At 44.7% G+C, this 19,086-nt stretch overlaps 1 pseudogene; it reads right to left on the minus strand.

Annotated features, from left to right (window-relative positions):
• Positions 1-127: 127 nt before the first annotated feature.
• LOC147975539 (uncharacterized) lies at positions 128-15,554 on the minus strand (annotated as a pseudogene).
• Between the last annotated feature and the right edge of the window lie 3,532 nt (positions 15,555-19,086).

The following is a 19,086-nucleotide window of genomic DNA, read 5'->3' on the forward strand; positions in this document are numbered from 1 at the left end:
CGTGCATCAGTGAACGGCTAACTCGCCACCGCAACTACCGCTTATTCGATCCGGTTTCTTATGAGCGACGGCGGCGCAGTAGGAAGCTCGGTTAGGGATTTGACTAGCACACGAGTCTGGTAACTGACTAGCTGCGGCTGGCTATGATATTATTTGGGATATGCGAGTTACTGGGCCGCGCATCAATTCTCCCAACCTTAAGTCGCTCCTCTTCTTGAACGCACATAGCCGTGAGCTCACCCATGGTCCACTTCTCCTTCTGTGTGTTATAGTTGATCTTGAATGGACCAAACTCCATAGGAAGGGAGGTCATAATGAAATTAACCAAGAAGCCCTCAGAAATCTCCATGTCCATGCCCTTTAATTTTGTGGCCATATCGTTCTAGTCATGATATGTTCTCTCACACCGCTTGCACCATTATATTTAGTGGTGAGCATTTTCATGATCAGTGTACTGGCATAGACTTTTGTGGAGCCTTTAAACTGATCCTCCACCGATGCCAGATAAGTCTTAGCACATTCGAAATCGGGGATAGCTCCCCTAATCCCAAGAGTAATTGTGCTTTTCATGATCATGAGGGACAATCGATTGGAGAGCTCCCACTTCTCCTTGTTAACCTCATAAACCTTAGTTCTCTCAGCAAGGTTTTCATCATCAGAGGACAAGGGAACTCGAGCCTTCTCCCTAAGTGCATAGTCAAGATCCATGACCCCAAGGTTAATGGAAATCTGCTCCTTCCATGTAGGAAAGTTAGTCCCATTGAGGTGCTCAATTGAGTTCAGGAGCCCAGAAATAAGTGATGGGTTCAAAGCTGAATAAAACATAATTAACATGGATATTAAAATTACGAATTATGAAAATATCCATATTAAAAAATATTGCATGATATGAATCCTACGTTGCTCTAATTAACAACATGACAAATTTAATAAAATCCTAATTCGCAATACCGTTGGGCAATAACGAAAGAGGACCTAATCATATAATAACATCATCGGGAAATTAACTGCAATATTCATGATCACAAACAACGTTGGTCAGTATGTGATCATGCATTACTAAAATTAATTATGGCAATTGTCCCGAATAATATTGCAGTGTTAAACCAAAATTTCACGCTAGTTCTATTTTAATTTAACACAATTATGCTAAAAGATCTACTGATCATACAAAGAAATAACTGTGTATAAATAATCAGCAGACTTATATGTGTACTACATACAGAGAGTGAATTACATATCTGCACGTACTAGTACTAGTTCTCGTAGTACTAGAAAAAATGCTACCGCACCCATAATTTCTAGGTTGTCAGTCTTTCTATATGTAAGCATTGATTTTTCCGCTAATACTTGGTGGGTTGACTCAGGTGCCACCGTGCACATTTCTAACTCATTGCAGGGATTCCTTACCGTGAGGACGCTGCAAAGGGGGGAGCGAACTCTTATAGTTGCAAATGGACAGGAGGCTAATGTTGAAGCTGTTGGGACTCTCCCGTTAGTGCTAAAAGATGGCTTCACCCTCCTTCTTAATAATGCTATTTATGTTCCTACCATGAGGAGGAACCTTATTTCTGTTTCTCTATTAGATGATGATGGTTTTGAGACTTATTTTGGGAACAAACGATGTGTTATTAAGTTTGGTCATGATGATATTGGTCATGGCGTTCGCCATGACAAACTCTATAGACTCATTTTGAACGACTCATCTGAATCATTGAATGTTTGTGATGTAATAAATAAGCATGAGACTTTGTCGAAATTATGGCACTGTCATTTAGGCCATATTTCGAAGGGGAGAATGGAGCGTCTCATTAAAGAAGAGATACTTCACCCCTTACACTTCTCTGATTTAGATCACTGCATCAATTGTATTAAGGGGAAATTCGTAAAACAAATTAAGAAAGGAGCAATTCGTAGTAGTGGGGTTTTGGAATTAATCGACACTGCCATTTGTGGCCCATTTCCTATTACTTCTGCCGATGAATATGGTACGGAGCATGGTTTCCAACTTCAGTTTACTGGTGAATTTGTGGATGGAAGCATTAAAGACAGCCGTGCATATACTTAATTGGGTTCCTAGTAAATAAGTACCCAAGACACCTTATGAATTGTGGACTGGGAAGAAACCTAGATTAAATTATTTGCATGTGTGGGGTTGTCCATCTAAAGCTAAGATTTTTAATCCACACATTGGAAAATTAGATCCTAAAACCGTCAGTTGCCATTTTATTGGATATCCAGCAACGTCCGAAGGTTTCCGTTTCTATTGTCCAAGACGTACCACTAAATTTGTCGAAACGAGGCATGCTAAATTTTTAGAGAATGTTAATGTCAGTGGGAGCTCCGAGACAAGAAAAATCATAGTTGAGGAAAATCGGACTGACATACCATTACCGATGATCCCAGAGTCTATTTTTCCTTCGTCTTCAAGCGCAACACCTCCAGTTAATGATTCTGGGTTTATTGGTGCAGCGCCTAATAATGAGCCTCACATCACTCAGTCTTCTGCGATATATAATGAACCTTTACGTAGATCACAGCGGGATAGAAGAGCTGCCATTAATACAAATAAATATGATGTTTACATGACTAAAGATGGAAATGACATTAGTAAGGCAAATGATCCCACCTCCTTTGAGGAAGCCATGACAAGCGGACACTCATCTAAGTGGCTTGAGGCCATGAATGATGAAATTAAGTCAATGAGTATTAATGATGTTTGGGATTTAGTAGAAATTCCTGAGGGAGTCAAAAAGGTGGGCTGTAAGTGGGTCTACAAAACTAAGCATGACTCTAAAGGAAATGTCAAACGATTCAAAGCAAGACTTGTCGCTAAAGTTTACACACAAAGAGAGGGCATAGACTATGTTAACACATTTCCTCCCGTCTCGAAGAAGGATTCGCTAAGAATTGTTATGGCTCTTGTTGCTCACTATGATTTAGAGCTACATCAGATGGATGTTAAAACCGCATTCCTTAATTTATGGCTCTTGTTGCTCACTATGATGTATATATGGCTCAACCGGAAGGTTTTGTCATAGAAGGCAAGGAACATATGGGATGTCGACTTAAGAAATCTATCTATGGGCTAAGACAAGCGTCTAGACAGTGGTACCTTAAATTTGATGAGGTCATAAGGAAATTTAATTTTAAGGAAAATGAAGTGGACAATTGCATATACATTAAGACAAGTGGGAGCAAGTTTATCATATTAGTACTTTATGTCGATGATATCTTGCTAGCCAGCAGTGATTTAGACATGGTATATGAGACCAAAAGATTTCTATCATCTAATTTTGACATGAAAGATCTTGGGGATGCTTCTTATGTTTTAGGCATAGAAATCCACCGAGATAGGTCTAAAGGGACATTTGGACTGTCCCAGAGGGCATATATTGACAAAGTCCTTAAAAGATACAACATGCATAACTGTTCTTCCACTCAAGCACCTATTGTTAAAGGTGATAAGTTTGGTCTATTTTAGTGTCCCAAGAGTCAATTAGAGATTGATCAAATGAAGACAATTCCTTATGCCTCGGCTGTTGGGAGCATTATGTATGCTCAAGTATGTATGCGTCCCGACTTAGCGTATGTAACTGGAATGCTTGGCAAATATTAGTCTAATCTAGGCTTAGATCACTAGAAAGCTGTCAAGAAAGTAATGCGCTATCTGCAAGGGACTAAAAATCATATGCTTACAGATAGAAAGACTGACAACCTAGAAATTATGGGTTACTCAGACGCTGATTTTGCAGGGTGTAAGGATACTAAGAGATCCACATCAGGCTATATCTTCACACTTGCAGGGGGGACAATTTCATGGAAAAGCTGCAAACAAACACTTACTGCATCTTCAACGATGCAATCAGACTTTGTGGCATGTTTTGAGGCTACCGGGCAAGCCGTATGGCTTAAGTACTTCGTCCCCGGACTTAGAGTGGTAGACAACATAAATAAACCACTAACATTATTCTGCGATAATCAAGCTATAGTTTTCCTTTCGAGTAACAACAAGTCAAGTGGTGCTACCAAACATATTGACCTTAAGTACCTTGTTGTGAAAGATAGAGTCGAAGATCAAACAATTAAAATTCAGCATATAAGTACTAAGTTGATGATTGATGATCCCCTGACTAAAGGCTTGCCACCAAATCTCTTTCGAGAACATATTGCTAGCATGGGTCTAATGGAAAGCCTATAACTATTGGGGTAACTAAATGATGAGATCTCAATATTTGAACTTGGAATAAGGAAGTTTGTTTCGCTTACTAAGTGCACATAATGATTAATAAAGAAACAAACTATTAGGACCATAGTAGGGAGGATGAATGCATGCCCATACAGACTCGCAACCATAACTAATTATCCATTCTGAAATGAAGTCTTACGCTATAGATTTTGGGGTTCCAGTAATGATTATACTATTGCTGCGAATACATTATCTTGGTGTGATGCCTTTGTTGAAGTATGGACTAATGACATTAACCATTCAATCAAGTGGGAGAATGTAAGAAAACTAAGTGATTAAATGGTTAATATGTTAATTACCATAAGTTACAGTGGGCCCAATAGTTAATTACCATAAGTTAAAGTGGGCCCAATAGTTAATTACGGGATTAACACTAATTAATGGTAATTAGCAATTTGCGCCTGTGATTGGGGGGCTAATAAATTATGGTTAGGTCCCACGTCATATACAACGCTATATATAAAAGAGGGCATCCCTGCACCTGATTGATCGTCGTATCGTTTAGGATAACAAGGCCCTCCAAAATTCACTCCAAATCCAATCGGGAGTGTGCTGGACGTTGACGTGAAGGCTTGTCCTTACTCCGGCTAGGTGCTGGAGTGATCTGCTACGCTGCTACAGTTCGTCATCCGACTCTACCTCCTCCACCGTGATAGCCTCTCCAAACGGAGGTATAAACACACTACTGTCCACTAATTTCCGCATCAAATCAAATATTGTTCATGTGTATTAGATAAGATCTGATTAGCAATTGCATAATCCCAACAATATATTCTAATACACCTCTAGGAGGTTTAAAATTTTACAGGCACGTGTTTAAAAACGATGCACAATACCATAGAAGAGAACTCTCAAAAGGTTGTCCAATATCACGTCATAAAGAAACATGAATTCGGGTCGGATCCGTATTCGCGCAGAAAACAGATCTGAAAATTGGTCCACTCATCGAAAGGTTCCCAGAGTTTGAACCGTCGATCGAGTGGAAATTTGGAGGAGTGGTAGATATGGGAATTCCGCAGTAGATGAACGGTTGGATCTTCCAAAGGACCTCCGAGCTGGGCTCTGGAGACCACGCCCTAAACTCGTCCAGATTCCCGTCCAGATTTGACAGGGCTCCGGTATATCGTCGATTGTCGGAGATTCCTCCATCGGAACTTGACGAAATTTTGCATGGCTGTTGTAGACGTAATTCCGCACTATTTCACTGAAGCAATCGTCAAATTGACGCTCCAGGAGGCGGTGATGGCGGTTACAAGTTTGTTGTCCATAAAAACAGCACGACCACCCGAGGGCAATGTTGACATTGAGCCCTCGAGCCCCATGGATGATTCCTCTATGATCATGATAGAGATCGGAGTTGATGTTGAAGAAGGCCCCCGTCCGAACATGACGATCGGAGATGGAGCATGGTCCTCGGTCAAGCCAAGGTGACGAGTCGAGCCGGCGACGAAGATGCCGGCGTCGCAGTTGACCTACGGGCGAGCCATTGATCCTTTTGTCGATCACACAGCGAAACTCTCAATGAAAGCACCAATGTCGGTGTCAAAACCGCCAGATCTCGGGTAGGGGGTCCCGAACTGTGCGTCTAAGGTCAAGGGTAACAGGAGACAGGGGACACGATGTTTACCCAGGTTCGGGCCCTCTTTGTGGAGGTAATACCCTACTTCCTGCTTGATTGATCTTGATGATATGAGTATTACAAGAGTTGATCTACCGCGAGATCGTAGAGGCTCAACCCTAGAAGCTAGCCTATGATTATGATTGTTGTGTATCTATCGACTAGCCTAGCCCTGGTTTATATAATGCACCAGAGGCCTGGGATAACAAGAGTCCTAGCCGAATACGCCGGTGGGGGAGGAGTCCTTGTCTTGACCACCAAGTCTTGTGGAATCTTCCTTGTATGCGACAGCTGTCCGAACTGGCCCATGAGTATACGGCTATGGGGGTCCTCGGCCCAATCTAACTGACCGGGAGATGATGTGGTGAGGACCCCCTAGTCCAGGACACCGTCAATGCCCCATTACAATAAATCCCATTTGCACTTATGGCATAGATGACGAGATGATGGTCATTGGCTTTTGTTTTTCTTGTGATGATATTGCTATACTTCCTTTACATGATTTGCGCAATTCATCTACTATGCCATGCCATGATCACATAGAACCAAATATGCTTTTTTGGATGTTGCCAATATTCTCCATGTGATGTTTCCATTAATTCTCATGAGGAGACCACCATAGTTTCCTCATACATATTCGGAGATTTTGATGCATTCCATACTTTGCATGATTCTCATAATTGCTTGCACCGTATGCATTCCATGAATAACAATGCTCTACATATTTCTTGTGATGCATTACACAATTTGAGTCTCCATTATGCTATACATAACAACAAACCTATCATGATGGATGACATGTTTCTATATCACGCATCTCCTTTATTTGAGCATTGGCTATTTTGTGCTAACTAACACTTGCACGTGCACATCATGATGGATGATGTGTACATCTACCACGCACACACAATTTTCCCTTTTTCTTTGTTTTGTGTAGGTACTCACGTATACTCGTCAACCTCTCAATCCCAAGAGTTGACGAAACGAGCTCTTGAGAGCAAACATGACTTGGAATCCCGTGAACTATCCTTCCCACCGCTCTCTTCGCGCATCGACTACGCGCATCTCCCTCACTTGGCTCTCACACGGCTATGGGCTATATACCACTTGTCGCTTCATGCTCATTTTACCGTGTTCACTCTGCATGGTATGCTTGCTTCTTTGCCATGCAATTGTGACCCTTACTTGCATCTACCCATGATTCACTATTATGCTACTCCTATGTGTATCTGCATGCTTGGTGGAGATCCTTGTTGCTATTGCCTTGTTTATCATGTACCTCATGCTATTTTGCTCATATCCTCCTTTCATGCTTGTGCTATGTTATGTGAATTATTCATGCACACTATTTTCCCCCTTGACATGCTTGCTATGATTCCCTCTAGTATGTTGCATCTTCGCACTACTAGCTCACACCAGTTGATTGCTATGATTGCTTGCTTTGTCGCATCACCCATGTTCCATTATTACTCGCTTTCTTGGGTTGATGACATATATGTTCATGCCTCTCACATGATATATTTTGTTCATTGTCGCTTGCCTCCAAGTGATACATCTATGATTATTGATCTTGGAGACTTGGACACTTTACTTGTGATGCATGCTTGCTTGATTGCGCCTATTGTATTTGCTTGTTCTCGCATCATATGCCTCCATACTATGAAATGCTCCCTTGTCCTTTCTTATGATGAGCATGATGCATACACATGTTTTGTATCTTACCACACGAATGATAGGTTTTGCACTTCCTCTAACCTCATTTGTTTTTCCAAGTGTTTGTCATGTTCTTTCATTTTGGAGGATTCACAAGGCAGTGTCGTTATGCGACAACTTGGTCATGCGAAGGCATACACGATGTGCAACAACAACATTTGCGAGAATCTCCTAAAGGTGACCTCCTTCCCTTTGAGCCATCCTCACATATGCATATTGGATGGGTCATTCTTTCATTGTTGTTTCCTTCTTGTTGTCTACATGGTACATCTCACGAATGGAGGAGCGACATTGAAGATTGGCTCTATGGACCTTCACATTGAGGAGCGCCCGGACTTAGTGGATGTACCTTCGAACCTCCACTCATGCCACGACGTCGAGCATTGGTACACCAACACGTCCATATTTATTGATTATGCTCACACATGTCATGCTCGATGGACATATCATACACACGACAAATTTTCATCTTATGCATGGATTGACTCACATTATGATTGCCTTGTTGCATCTTGTATTCCCATGTCATCCATGATATATGAGCTTGTGCATTTCCTTAGCAAATATGTTGTGATCTTTCTTGATGGCATATTCATACATCATGATCATATTGCCCATCATCAATTGCATGATCACATACTCATATTGAGCATCCATTACCATATTCATGCTATTGATAAACCGTCTCTCTATGACATCATTTTGCATCGTGGTTGCATTGATCATATTCACAACACATTAGTGTGCGCAATGAATGTTTTTGCTCCCATGAATGCTTTGCATACCATTCCATCTCTTTTGGATAAGCTTCATGCACCTTGTCATGATCAATCTTGTTGCACGGACTCATTCTTACATGATGGGCAATTTGTGTGCTCTAACCATTGTATTTCCGAGTGTTGTTTGTGTTTGCTCTTTTTTCATGTATACCACTCCGGCGACACCTTCGAGTACTTGGATTGCGCCATGATTTCAACTCCGTCCAACTACAAGTTCGTCCACAACAACCGTTTCCCTAGTGATGAGGATCATGATCCGAGGTCGGATCTTTCCCAAGGGGGGGGGCAGATGATGCGATGCATCCCACGTTCACCCCCATGTACACTCCGACTACTCTCCAAGCCCCAAGGATACATAGGATGAGACCTCGAACATACGCCATCGGACACAAGGTGAACTCGCTCCTCTTCGAACCATCACTTTCCATATGTGAGACATGGCTACTACCTCAAACATATGTTCTATGCATGACCAGGAACCAAGAGGAAGCCCATGAACAAGAAGGCGAGGACACCAAGAGCGAGGAACGAGAAGAAGAGATGTGGAAGAAGCTCCAGCCACCGGACGACCGGTCGGGACTGGACGTCCGACGCCTGAAGACCCACCGGACGACCGGTGACGCCGCACACGAGCCAAAATGAGCGGACGTCCGACAAGTCCCGGATGTCCGACACACTCTAGCGTCCGGACATCCAACCATCCCCGGAAATCCGGCGCCACCTTATCCGAGCCGAAACGCCGGACGTCCGACAAGTACCGGACAACCGGACCCTCATGAGCCACCGGATGTCCGGTACCTGTCGGACGACCGGCGCTTGTCTGTGCACAGTGATCGGGCCCGAGGCCCATGTACCACTTCACTTCTCCCCCATTTGCACCAAGACTATAAATGGAACTTCTCCACCTCCTAGTTAGGGTTAGCAAAGGATTAGCTCATATTTCGTGTGAGAGCTTTGCTCATCCACTTGGTTACCTTCTCCTTGGAGATTCGAGCCTCCACCGGAGAAGATCCCCCAAGAGGATTCAAGACCCCTTTTAGGGAAGAACTCAAGACCTCCTCACGGAGAAGACCGGTTACCGTGTATCGTCCGTTGTTGGGTTTGGGTCGTGTATCTTCCCCTTTGTATTCGAGGATCTAGCACTTGTGTGACTTGTTCTTATTAGTTTGAGTGTTCCTCTTGTGTTTCCCCTTGTGATTTCCCTCGTTTCCCTCCTCGTGTTCTTCGTGTTCATCACGTGATCCGCTCCTTTCATGAAAGATCGGCCGATTAGGGTTCTACGTCCGGTCGTCCAGTACTTGTCGGACGTCTGGTGTTTCGGCTTGGATGAGGTGGCGTCGTATTTCCGGGGATGATCGGACGTCCGGACGCTGGAGTGTGTCGGACGTCCGCTCATTTTGGCTCGGGTGCGGGGTCGCCGGTCGTCCGGTGGGTCTTCAGGCATCGGACATCCGGTCCCGACCGGTCGTCCGGTGGCTAGAGCTTCTTCTGCAGCTCTTCTTCTCGTTCCTCGTGCTTGGTGTCCTAGCCTTCTTGTTCATGTGCTTCCTCTTGGTTCCTGGTGATGCGTGGCACACATGTTTGAGGTAGTAGCCATGTCTCACATATGAAAAGTGATGGTTCGAAGAGGAGCGAGTTCACCTTGCGTCCGATGGCGTATGTTTGAGGTCTCATCCTATGTATCCTTGGGACTTGGAGAGTAGCCGGAGTGTACATGGAGATGAATGTGGGATGCTCCGCATCAGATAACCATCGTAGCCTTACTTTTTTTGTATCGCTTACCCATAGAGACTAGCCTTTGAGTATTGCCTGCAACTTGACTTGTGCACATTACTGATCATACTTCCCATATCATACATACCATATCATTGGTGCATATCTCGGTATCATCTTTTGTGTCACAAAGTTGTCATCGCATACACAATTGATATCTTGGTTCGTGAAGCATTGCATGAGAAAAGAGCTCAAAAAGAAAAGGAGCCAACCAAGCTTTTAAGAAAAAAGGGGAAAGATAAGCAAAGAGCACTACCATAGCATCATACAACATTAATATTGTCATGTCCGATCATTTTGGATCATACCACCAGAACACTACACATATAGCATACTTGGGATAGAAGTCGTTGCATTTTTGCTTAGTAGGTTGTGCACAAGTCTTCGTATCCTCCTATTGTGTAATCGTCCTAGCGTCTCTCTAGTGTTGTGCAACAAGAACATTTTCATAGATTCCACATATTGGCTCATTCCTTGGTTGCATGAACCTATTGTGTAATCGTCCTAGCGTCTCTCTAGTGTTGCATGAACCTATCCTCCTATTGTGTAATCGTCCTAGCGTCAGCTTGCCTGGAATCCCGCAAGGAAGAAGAACGATTCCATGAAGAAGACAAACGAACGTAGTCGAACGGATCCTCTCCAACGCAACATTACCAGAACTAACACGAAGAAGGAACACCGAAAAGAAGCAAACAACATGGTAAACAACCATCACATAAACATGGCATGATGCACAACCAAGTATGATGCATGTCCGGTTTAAAGAGGCATGGCATGGCAAAGTGCAACAAACAATACTACAAATTAAGTGGAGCTCAATATGCAACGAGTTGCGTATTGACGAAACACCACATGACTTATTTAGTTCTCTCTCGATTATGTACCCAACAATATTAAATGTTATTAATCATGGCAAAGGCTGAAGCATAAGTAAACTAACTATCTAGGCAAGTTTAAATCAGGCCGGAACAACAAACAACAATTCCGAAAAAATCCTGATATGCATATTATGAATTTGGTACTGTTCTACCCTAAACCATATTTTAGAGTTGTTAAACATGCAATATGAGTGCACCATGTTAAACTAGGCATTTTCTAAGCAAGTTACATATATAATTTATTTAATTAGGAGCTACGGTTAATTAGTTATGAAATAAATCATTTTAGCATGTCATTTGGAGCAAAATTAAACAAACAACATTTTAAGCATTTTAAACATGGATGAAAATAGTATATAGTGAAACTAGACGAAATCTAAGCATTTTACATATTTAAAGGTTTTACATAAGATTCACGGTTTGTTAGTTATTAAATGCATGAAGCTTAGGGGGTTTTCTGCAAATCTGGTGTCTCTGGAAAATTATACAAATTCGCAGGAACGAAAAAAACATGCACTAGGCTGGATCTGGCTGGCCCAATAGGAACAGGGAATCTGGAGGGGGCTGCTCACATCGGGCCTTGGCCCGGCTGGAGGTTGTAGAGGCGCTGGGCCTTGGCGTGCTGGACACGAGCTGGGCCGGATCTGGAGGCAACGACGCGGTCAATAGGAGCTGTGGGGCTTGGCACTAGTCGTTCGTCCTCGCACGCAGTAGCATGGGAGCAACGTGATTAAGAGGCCAGGCGCACCGGCGCGATGCAGAGGAGGCAAGAGGCACACAGGTCGCGATGCAGGAGGCGCCGGCAGCGGAATTTGGCAGGCACGTGGTCAGCAGGGCGGCGCTCGTTCGAAGAGGCAGCAGAGTTCGAGACCAAGGCGATTCGATGGCGGCGCTGTAGCTTCGAGGCGTCGGAGCTCCCTGTACGAGCAGACAGAGAGAGAGAGAGAGAGAGAGAGAGAGAGAGATGTGAGGGAGAGGGAGATGAATGGAAGGAGGGAGAAGAGAAGAGATGGGCGGGATGCTCATCTGGTGGTCAACGACGATGGCGTAGGACAGCGTTGGGCACGGGGTAGGGATCCGGTAGTGGCGTAGGTCCAAGGCGCGGGGTGGGGCATGGAGGAGCTCCTCTCGGGATCGAACTGGAAGGATAAGGCAGCGGGGCGCTGGTCTCTGACGAGGCTGGTCGAAGACGGCGGCCTCAGGCAGGGGAGCTCGGGCTCCTGGATCGAGAGGGGTACGGGGAATCGGGCGTCGTCGTGCTCTACTCCCCGGCGAGCTCAAGCGAGGCCAACGGGATCCACAAGCGCGTGGGGCTGCTAATGCGGGTGCGAGGAGAAGCAGAGGCCTCGGCACTCATGGGCGTGGGAGAAGGAGCTCGGGCTCCTGGTTGGTGGGTGGAGGAAAACGAGGAGTGGGGGATCCTGAGGGGATTTGGTGGAACAGCGGCGGTGGAGTGATTGGATGGATGGATGGATGGGACATGATCCATAGTTTCTAGGGTTGTCCACTATTTATATTGCAATGAGATTAGGCTAGGGGCTGTCACGTCCCTACCGTCGTAATCGGGCAGCTGAGAAAATATAGGTTAGGAAGTCCAATTAAGAAAACGGAGATGATTTTTAGATGTTTGGGGATGATCTGGACCCAACGGTAATGATAGTCCGGTTCGGGTTCGGAGAAGTTTTGGACACGGGCGAGGGGTTCATGCATTGTGCAAAGAGGGTTAGGCGAACGAGGTCAAGTGTGTGGTTGGACCGAAAATGGTCAATGAAGACAAAGCAGTCTGACAACATTGCCATGGAAAAGACAAGAGAGAAGAGAGCGGTCCGGTTGATCTCGAAACGATCAATGAAGGCAAGGGGGAACGTGGCAACTACAAACGTACGCAAGTTTTGAAGACGTGAAGATGCAATGCGGATGATGACATGGCAAAAATGCAACACGCAAACAAATGAAAAGGCAACAAAAGTGAAAAACTGGAAGACACCTGGCGCATCGGTCTCGGGGTGTCACAACACTCCACCACTACGAGAGGATCTCGTCCCGAGATCTAGGACGACATCGGAGAGAAGCGGAAGAGGAAGAGGTAAACTAAGTTGCTTCTTGTACAAACGAGTGAAACCAAAGAACCTTGAGAGGTTAAACAATTGGAGGAAAGAATACAACGGAGATTTACGAAGTAGAAAACACTTCTTTAGAAAAGATGAACAAGGAACATTATGAGAACCTTGTGGGTTGAAAGACATGAATGAAGAGCTTCAGCGTCAAGAAAGGACATGCAACCACTCTGGTTGAAACGGAATAAGCAAGGAAAGAACATGGTCTTTGATAAAACGAGATGATGGTTAGAAGGGAGTTAAAGCGCAATGCCTCCGGAACGGGAGAATAGAATCTAGATTGATGGAACAAGTAGAACGGAGAAGAAAATGATAACTCCTCCCACAAATGAATTTGAAAGAAATATCCTTACTGAGAAGGCTTGAACGGAGTTGTTGAAAAGTCAACAACGAAAACAATAAGCTGCTTGTGGGCTTATAAAAACATCTCAAACTTGAGGTGAACTTCTGCCACAAACGGAAACAAGATTGATCGAGAACAAAGAAGAGATGAAGAACTTCTTCACCGAGATAGGAAGGAGAAGATTGGATCATTGATAAGCACCACAATCGCGACATTCCTTATGGAAGGCTTTAGGTGAGATATAACCCAAGATAACTGCAATGAAGAGGTTGACGGATTGGAAAGCATCTCCTGAACGAACAGAAAATGATGGGTTTAAAATATCTGATTCTTAACAACTTACGAATCATGAAACACGAAAGAAATTGTCAAGAATGACATAACACCATCTCAAGAGATAAGGTAGAAAGAATTGCACTTCAGAATGCGAGATGAAGAATGCGTGAATGCTTGAACTCCTCAAAACAAACATGTGTTGAGCACCCTGTTTAATTTGAGTATAGCTTGGCGGATCTTAACTTGGAGAGAAATATTGAAGAACAATTGAAGAATGAAAGGAATCCTTGACGAACCACCATGTAGAGCCTTCGTGAGAACTCCGGTAAAAGAATGATCAAACGAAAGGAAAGCTGAAAGAACTCCGGTAGGAGCCTTGCAATGATTTAGATGGAGCTTCGGGACGATATTACTGAGAAAACTTGGAACTCCGGAAAGAAAGATGGACAACTTGGAACTGATAATTTGGATGAACCTCCGGAATAAGGATTTGAATTTACTCAATGAAACAATAATTACATTATGCTTATCCTTCATCAATTAAGTTGATGACAAGCAACAAATTTGGCATACTACTTATTCTTCTTAAAAAGATTGAAAAGATATAGCCATACTTGAGAAAAGTCCTCAATGATCCGCTGGTAGGATTGGACAGAATGAATGAATTGATACAATAACGAAGGAAGAGAAATCTCAAACGAACCACCGTACGAATTGAAAATGATTGAAGAAAAGTGAACGAATCACCGGGAGGAATTAGAAAACGACGTTGATACTTGAGAGAAATTGATACAAGAGAACGAAGAGATCACAAGCTGATTAGAGAATACTTGAATGATGCCCGGGAAGAATTCGAGAACGAGAGCTGAAAGCTAGAATAAATAATTCTGAGATGATGGGCACCGAAGAATCAAACTGAAAAGACTCCTGAATTTCTCTGGATGGGTGAAAAGAATTTTCACAATCGAAAACAATTATGAGAGGATGGCATAAAGCTAGAACCATGAATCTTCAAGAGAGCGGACCAATATCTAGAGGAAACACTTCTTTGGTCTTCAAAATATGAGAATGACAACGAGATACGGCACCATGAATTATTGAGGCACTCCGGAACAAATGAATACTGAGAGGTGAATGATTAAGAGATGCACCGGCATGAGAAAACATTTGACATGAGGAAAAGATATGATCGACAAACCTTGAACTGAATCCACCGGAGAAGAAAACGAGTGAAGAGTGACGAACTTGAAGCTTCCTTAGTATCTTCCTGAGAATCACCGGATAAGAATATCGACGGAAAAGAGTGGGGAGACTTCCCATCAATAAAATGAATACTTTATTAAGATATCTAAGTCCTTGATGAAAAAAGGGTGGGAGAGGGGGAAAAACAAAGGCAACTTGGGACGGATGAAACAAACACCGCTGAGAAAACTTAGAGTGATGCGGAGCATCCCAAGCTCATCCCCATGGACCTACCATCGTCTCACCAAGTGACTAGCGGACCAATGGCACGAGCACGTGCAAGAGCTCCCGAAACTAAGGTGAACTCATTCCTCTCCGAACTACCACTTTCCATGCATGACAATTGGCTACTACCTCAAGCGGAAACCTTATGTTTGACCAGGTGCTTGGAGGAAGGCCACGGACCAACTACATTCAACGGACAAGACGATGAGGACGCCAAGTTCATGGGACAAGAAGAAGAACTGCTCGAAGTCCCCAGGCTCCGGACGAATGACGAACCGCGGACGTTCGACGACCTCCAGGCTCCAGACGTCTGACCCTTTCCAGACGACCGACACTTCCATATCCGAGCCAAAACTACGGACTTCCGAAGCGCTACGGACGACGGACGACCTCCAGGCTCCGGACGACCGACCCCGACCGGACGTCCAACCGAAGTCCACCCGAGCCAAATCTACGGACGTCCGACAGGCACCAGATGTCCGGACCCTCGCGAGCCTCCGGACGACCGGTGACTCCCGGGCGTCCGTCGCCTGTGTGCTGCCATGAGTTGTGCCGCAGCCCATGTACCCCCCACTTCGCCCCCTTTTCCACTAAGTCTACAAATAGACCTCCTATTCCTTCTAGCTAGGGTTATCATTGGTTTATCTCATTTTAGAGATAGAGCATTGCTCATCCACATCGGATCTACTCCACGAGAGAGACCGTGGCCCCTCTTCGAAGAAGATCCCTTTGGATTCAAGACCTCCTTGCGGAGAATATCATGAAGACCTCCTCATGGAGAAGACCGGCTACCTTTGTATCGTCCTTAGTTATCCGTGGATCATGTGATCTCTTATGTACCAGAGGATCTAGCACATGTGTGACTATTTCGTGTTGGTTTAGTGATTTTCCCGTGTTTCCTCTCCCGTTTCCCCCTTGTGTTCTTCGTGTTCATCACGGGATCCGCTCCTTTCGTGGAAGATCGGCCTATTAGGGTTCCACCCTACATCATCTTGGTATCTAGAGCCATGTTGATCATGATTTCGGAGCCTCCCCATTGTGTTGTTAGCCTAGTTTTGTTGTTTTTGTCCCTAGTTCGAAAATTCCCCACAAAAATAGCCCCACATTTTTTTGTTATTTGTTGGTGTGTTCAAATTTTGTTGGCTTTGATCCGTGGATTTGCTTTGCCTTGAGTGGATCTACCTTTTACCCCTTGTCTCCACCCTTTCCATCCACGAAATCGCCCAGATTCGACGAATTTCGACCTCTCCACCTCGCCCACGTGAAGTTCATCTCGTGCCCAAAAATCGCCTAGGCACCGGACGTCCGACGACTGGACGACCGGCCCAGCCCGGACGTCCGACGACCCTGACGAAACTGATTTTTTTACTTTAGTCACCACCACCGACCCACATTTCCGCCTACGCACTCCTACCACCTATACACCATCACCACTTCCGCATACCACCACCATTGCTTACCCATTTCACACTCCGACGCGTGTGGCCACTTCGAGCTTTGAGAATTTTAGTTGCGGTTCCGTTTCCTTTTGTGTTTCAGCTATCTAGGTACGGTTCGACATCAACATCACCGCCGCTCATCTTCGCCACGGACGCGTCATCAACAACGACCACCTCGACTACATCTTGGTATTCATGCCACCCATTTGATCACCGTCATCTGTTCTTGCTTACGGATGAGGAACCAAAGAACGGTAACCTCGTCTTGGTATCGGACATATCACTCTTGCCATTACTTAGCTAGCCATCATAGCCTTACTCCTTTGCGTCGCTTACCCATCGAGACTAGCCTTTGAGTATTGCCGGCAACGAGACTTGTGCACATTAGTGATCATACTTCCCATAGCTTAAATACATCATTGTTGCATATCTTGGTATCATCTCTCGTGTCACAAGTTTGTCATCGCATACACAATTGCTATCTTGGTTCGTGAAGCATTGCATGAGAAAAGAGCTCAAACATCAAAGAGCCAAACAAGCTTTTATGCAAAAGGGAAAGATAAGCAAAGAGCTTTTACGTAAGAACCATAGCATCATACAACATTAAGATTGTCGTATTAGATCATCTTGGATCATATCATAGAAACACCTTGCATAGAACATACTTGGGATAGAAGTCGTTGCATTTTTGCTTAGTAGGTTGCGCACAAGTCTTGTATCCGCGCATTGTGCAATCGTGCTAGCGTCTCTATAGTGTTGTGCAACAAGAGCATTTCTGTGGATTCCACATTGTGTCTCATCCTTGGTTGCCCAACCCCACTTATTTCTTTGTGTGTGTGTTTCCATGTACATTACTTTGCTTGGTCTACTTTTTGCATTGCAATCTTGCGAATCTTTTCCAACATTATTGAAGCTCACTTACAATTGCATCAAATTTTGTGCCACCATCCTAACCAAGCTCCACCATAAGCTCTTACTTGTGTAGGTGTGAGAAACCGACAAGAATTGGTACCAATTGTGCTATTTCCTTGTCCACATTGGAGTGATCATTGATCCACTTTCAACTTCGGTCAAGGTACATTTGGTATTCGTTCTTCTCTTTCTACAACTCACATTTTTCTCTTGGAATGATGGATAGGCCAATTACTTATACCAACCCACTCTTCATTGAGCACGATGACGACATGAACTCCTACGTCACCAAGAGCCACCTCTTTGGTGCACAACGTGCTTTGCATCAAGAGCAACAAGCAATGAGTGAACTCATTGACAACCTTGCCGCCGACTTGCGACTCTCCGAGCAACGGACAAGGTACTACTTCGACCACAAGCTCGACGATAAAAAGCAAGAGAACGACGCAAGAATGGACGAGATTCACACTTTGTTGCTCAACCGGTCTTCTTGAACTTCGTCCTCATCAAGACGGACCCGCTCAAGTCGACACTCCGACTTCACCCTCTCTGGCTCAAGTACACTGACATCGAACACTCTTTGCCGTGCCGCATGATGTAGGGTAGGAACCCTATGGGCCGATCTTTCAAGAAAGGAGCGGATCCCGCGATGAACACGAAGAACACGAGGAGGGAAACGAGGGGAAAATCACGTGGGGAACACAAGAGAACGCTCAAACCAATAAGAATGATCACAGATGCGCTAGATCGATGAACATAAAGGAAGATACAAGATCCAAAGTCAACAATGGACAATACAAGAAGCAACCGGTCTTCTCCGTGAGGAAGTCTTGAAGTTCTTCCCCACAAGGAGTTCTTGAATCCAAAGGGATCTTCTCCGTAGAGGCCGCGGTCTCTCTCGTGGAGTAGATCCGATGTGGATGAGCAATGCTCTATCTCTAAACATGAGCTAAACCAATGCTAACCCTAGAAAGGATGAGGGGAAGGTCTATTTATAGTCTAAGCCACGAAGGGGTAAGTGGGAGAGAGATACAAGGCCAAAGGCCCGGCTGCACACAGGCAGGGTCGGACGTCCGTTCGGCGTCGGACGTACAGTCGCTTGCGGGGGTCCGGTCGTCCAGAGGGCGTCGGACGTCCGTCGTTTTGCTTCGGTATGGTTGGCACCAGATTTCCGGTGAGCGTCGAACGTCTGGTGCCTGGGACTTGTCGGACGTACGGCCTTCGTCGGTCGTCCGGCGGCGGTAGACGGTCGGACGTCCGACGTCTTCCGGTCGTCGGGTCCCTGTAGACTTTGTAGGTCCTTCTTCTTCCGTCTTTTCTTCCATGCTTCCCTCCCGGATGGTGCAGGTGTTCCTTAGTGCTTTCAATCCTCCTCGTCATACGTGAAGTTCCGACAATACCTATGCATGCACACGAGAGGGGTGTCAAGTAGTATACCATTCTCGAAGGGGTCAAGTGAACACGTGTAAAGGAGAAGATTCACCTTTAGGTATGAGAAGTAGATGTCGCATGTGTCACTTGA

This window comes from Triticum urartu, chromosome 4A, assembly GCF_056163025.1.
Source record: "Triticum urartu cultivar PI428250 chromosome 4A, HENAU_Tu73, whole genome shotgun sequence".
Taxonomy (NCBI): Eukaryota; Viridiplantae; Streptophyta; class Magnoliopsida; order Poales; family Poaceae; genus Triticum; species Triticum urartu.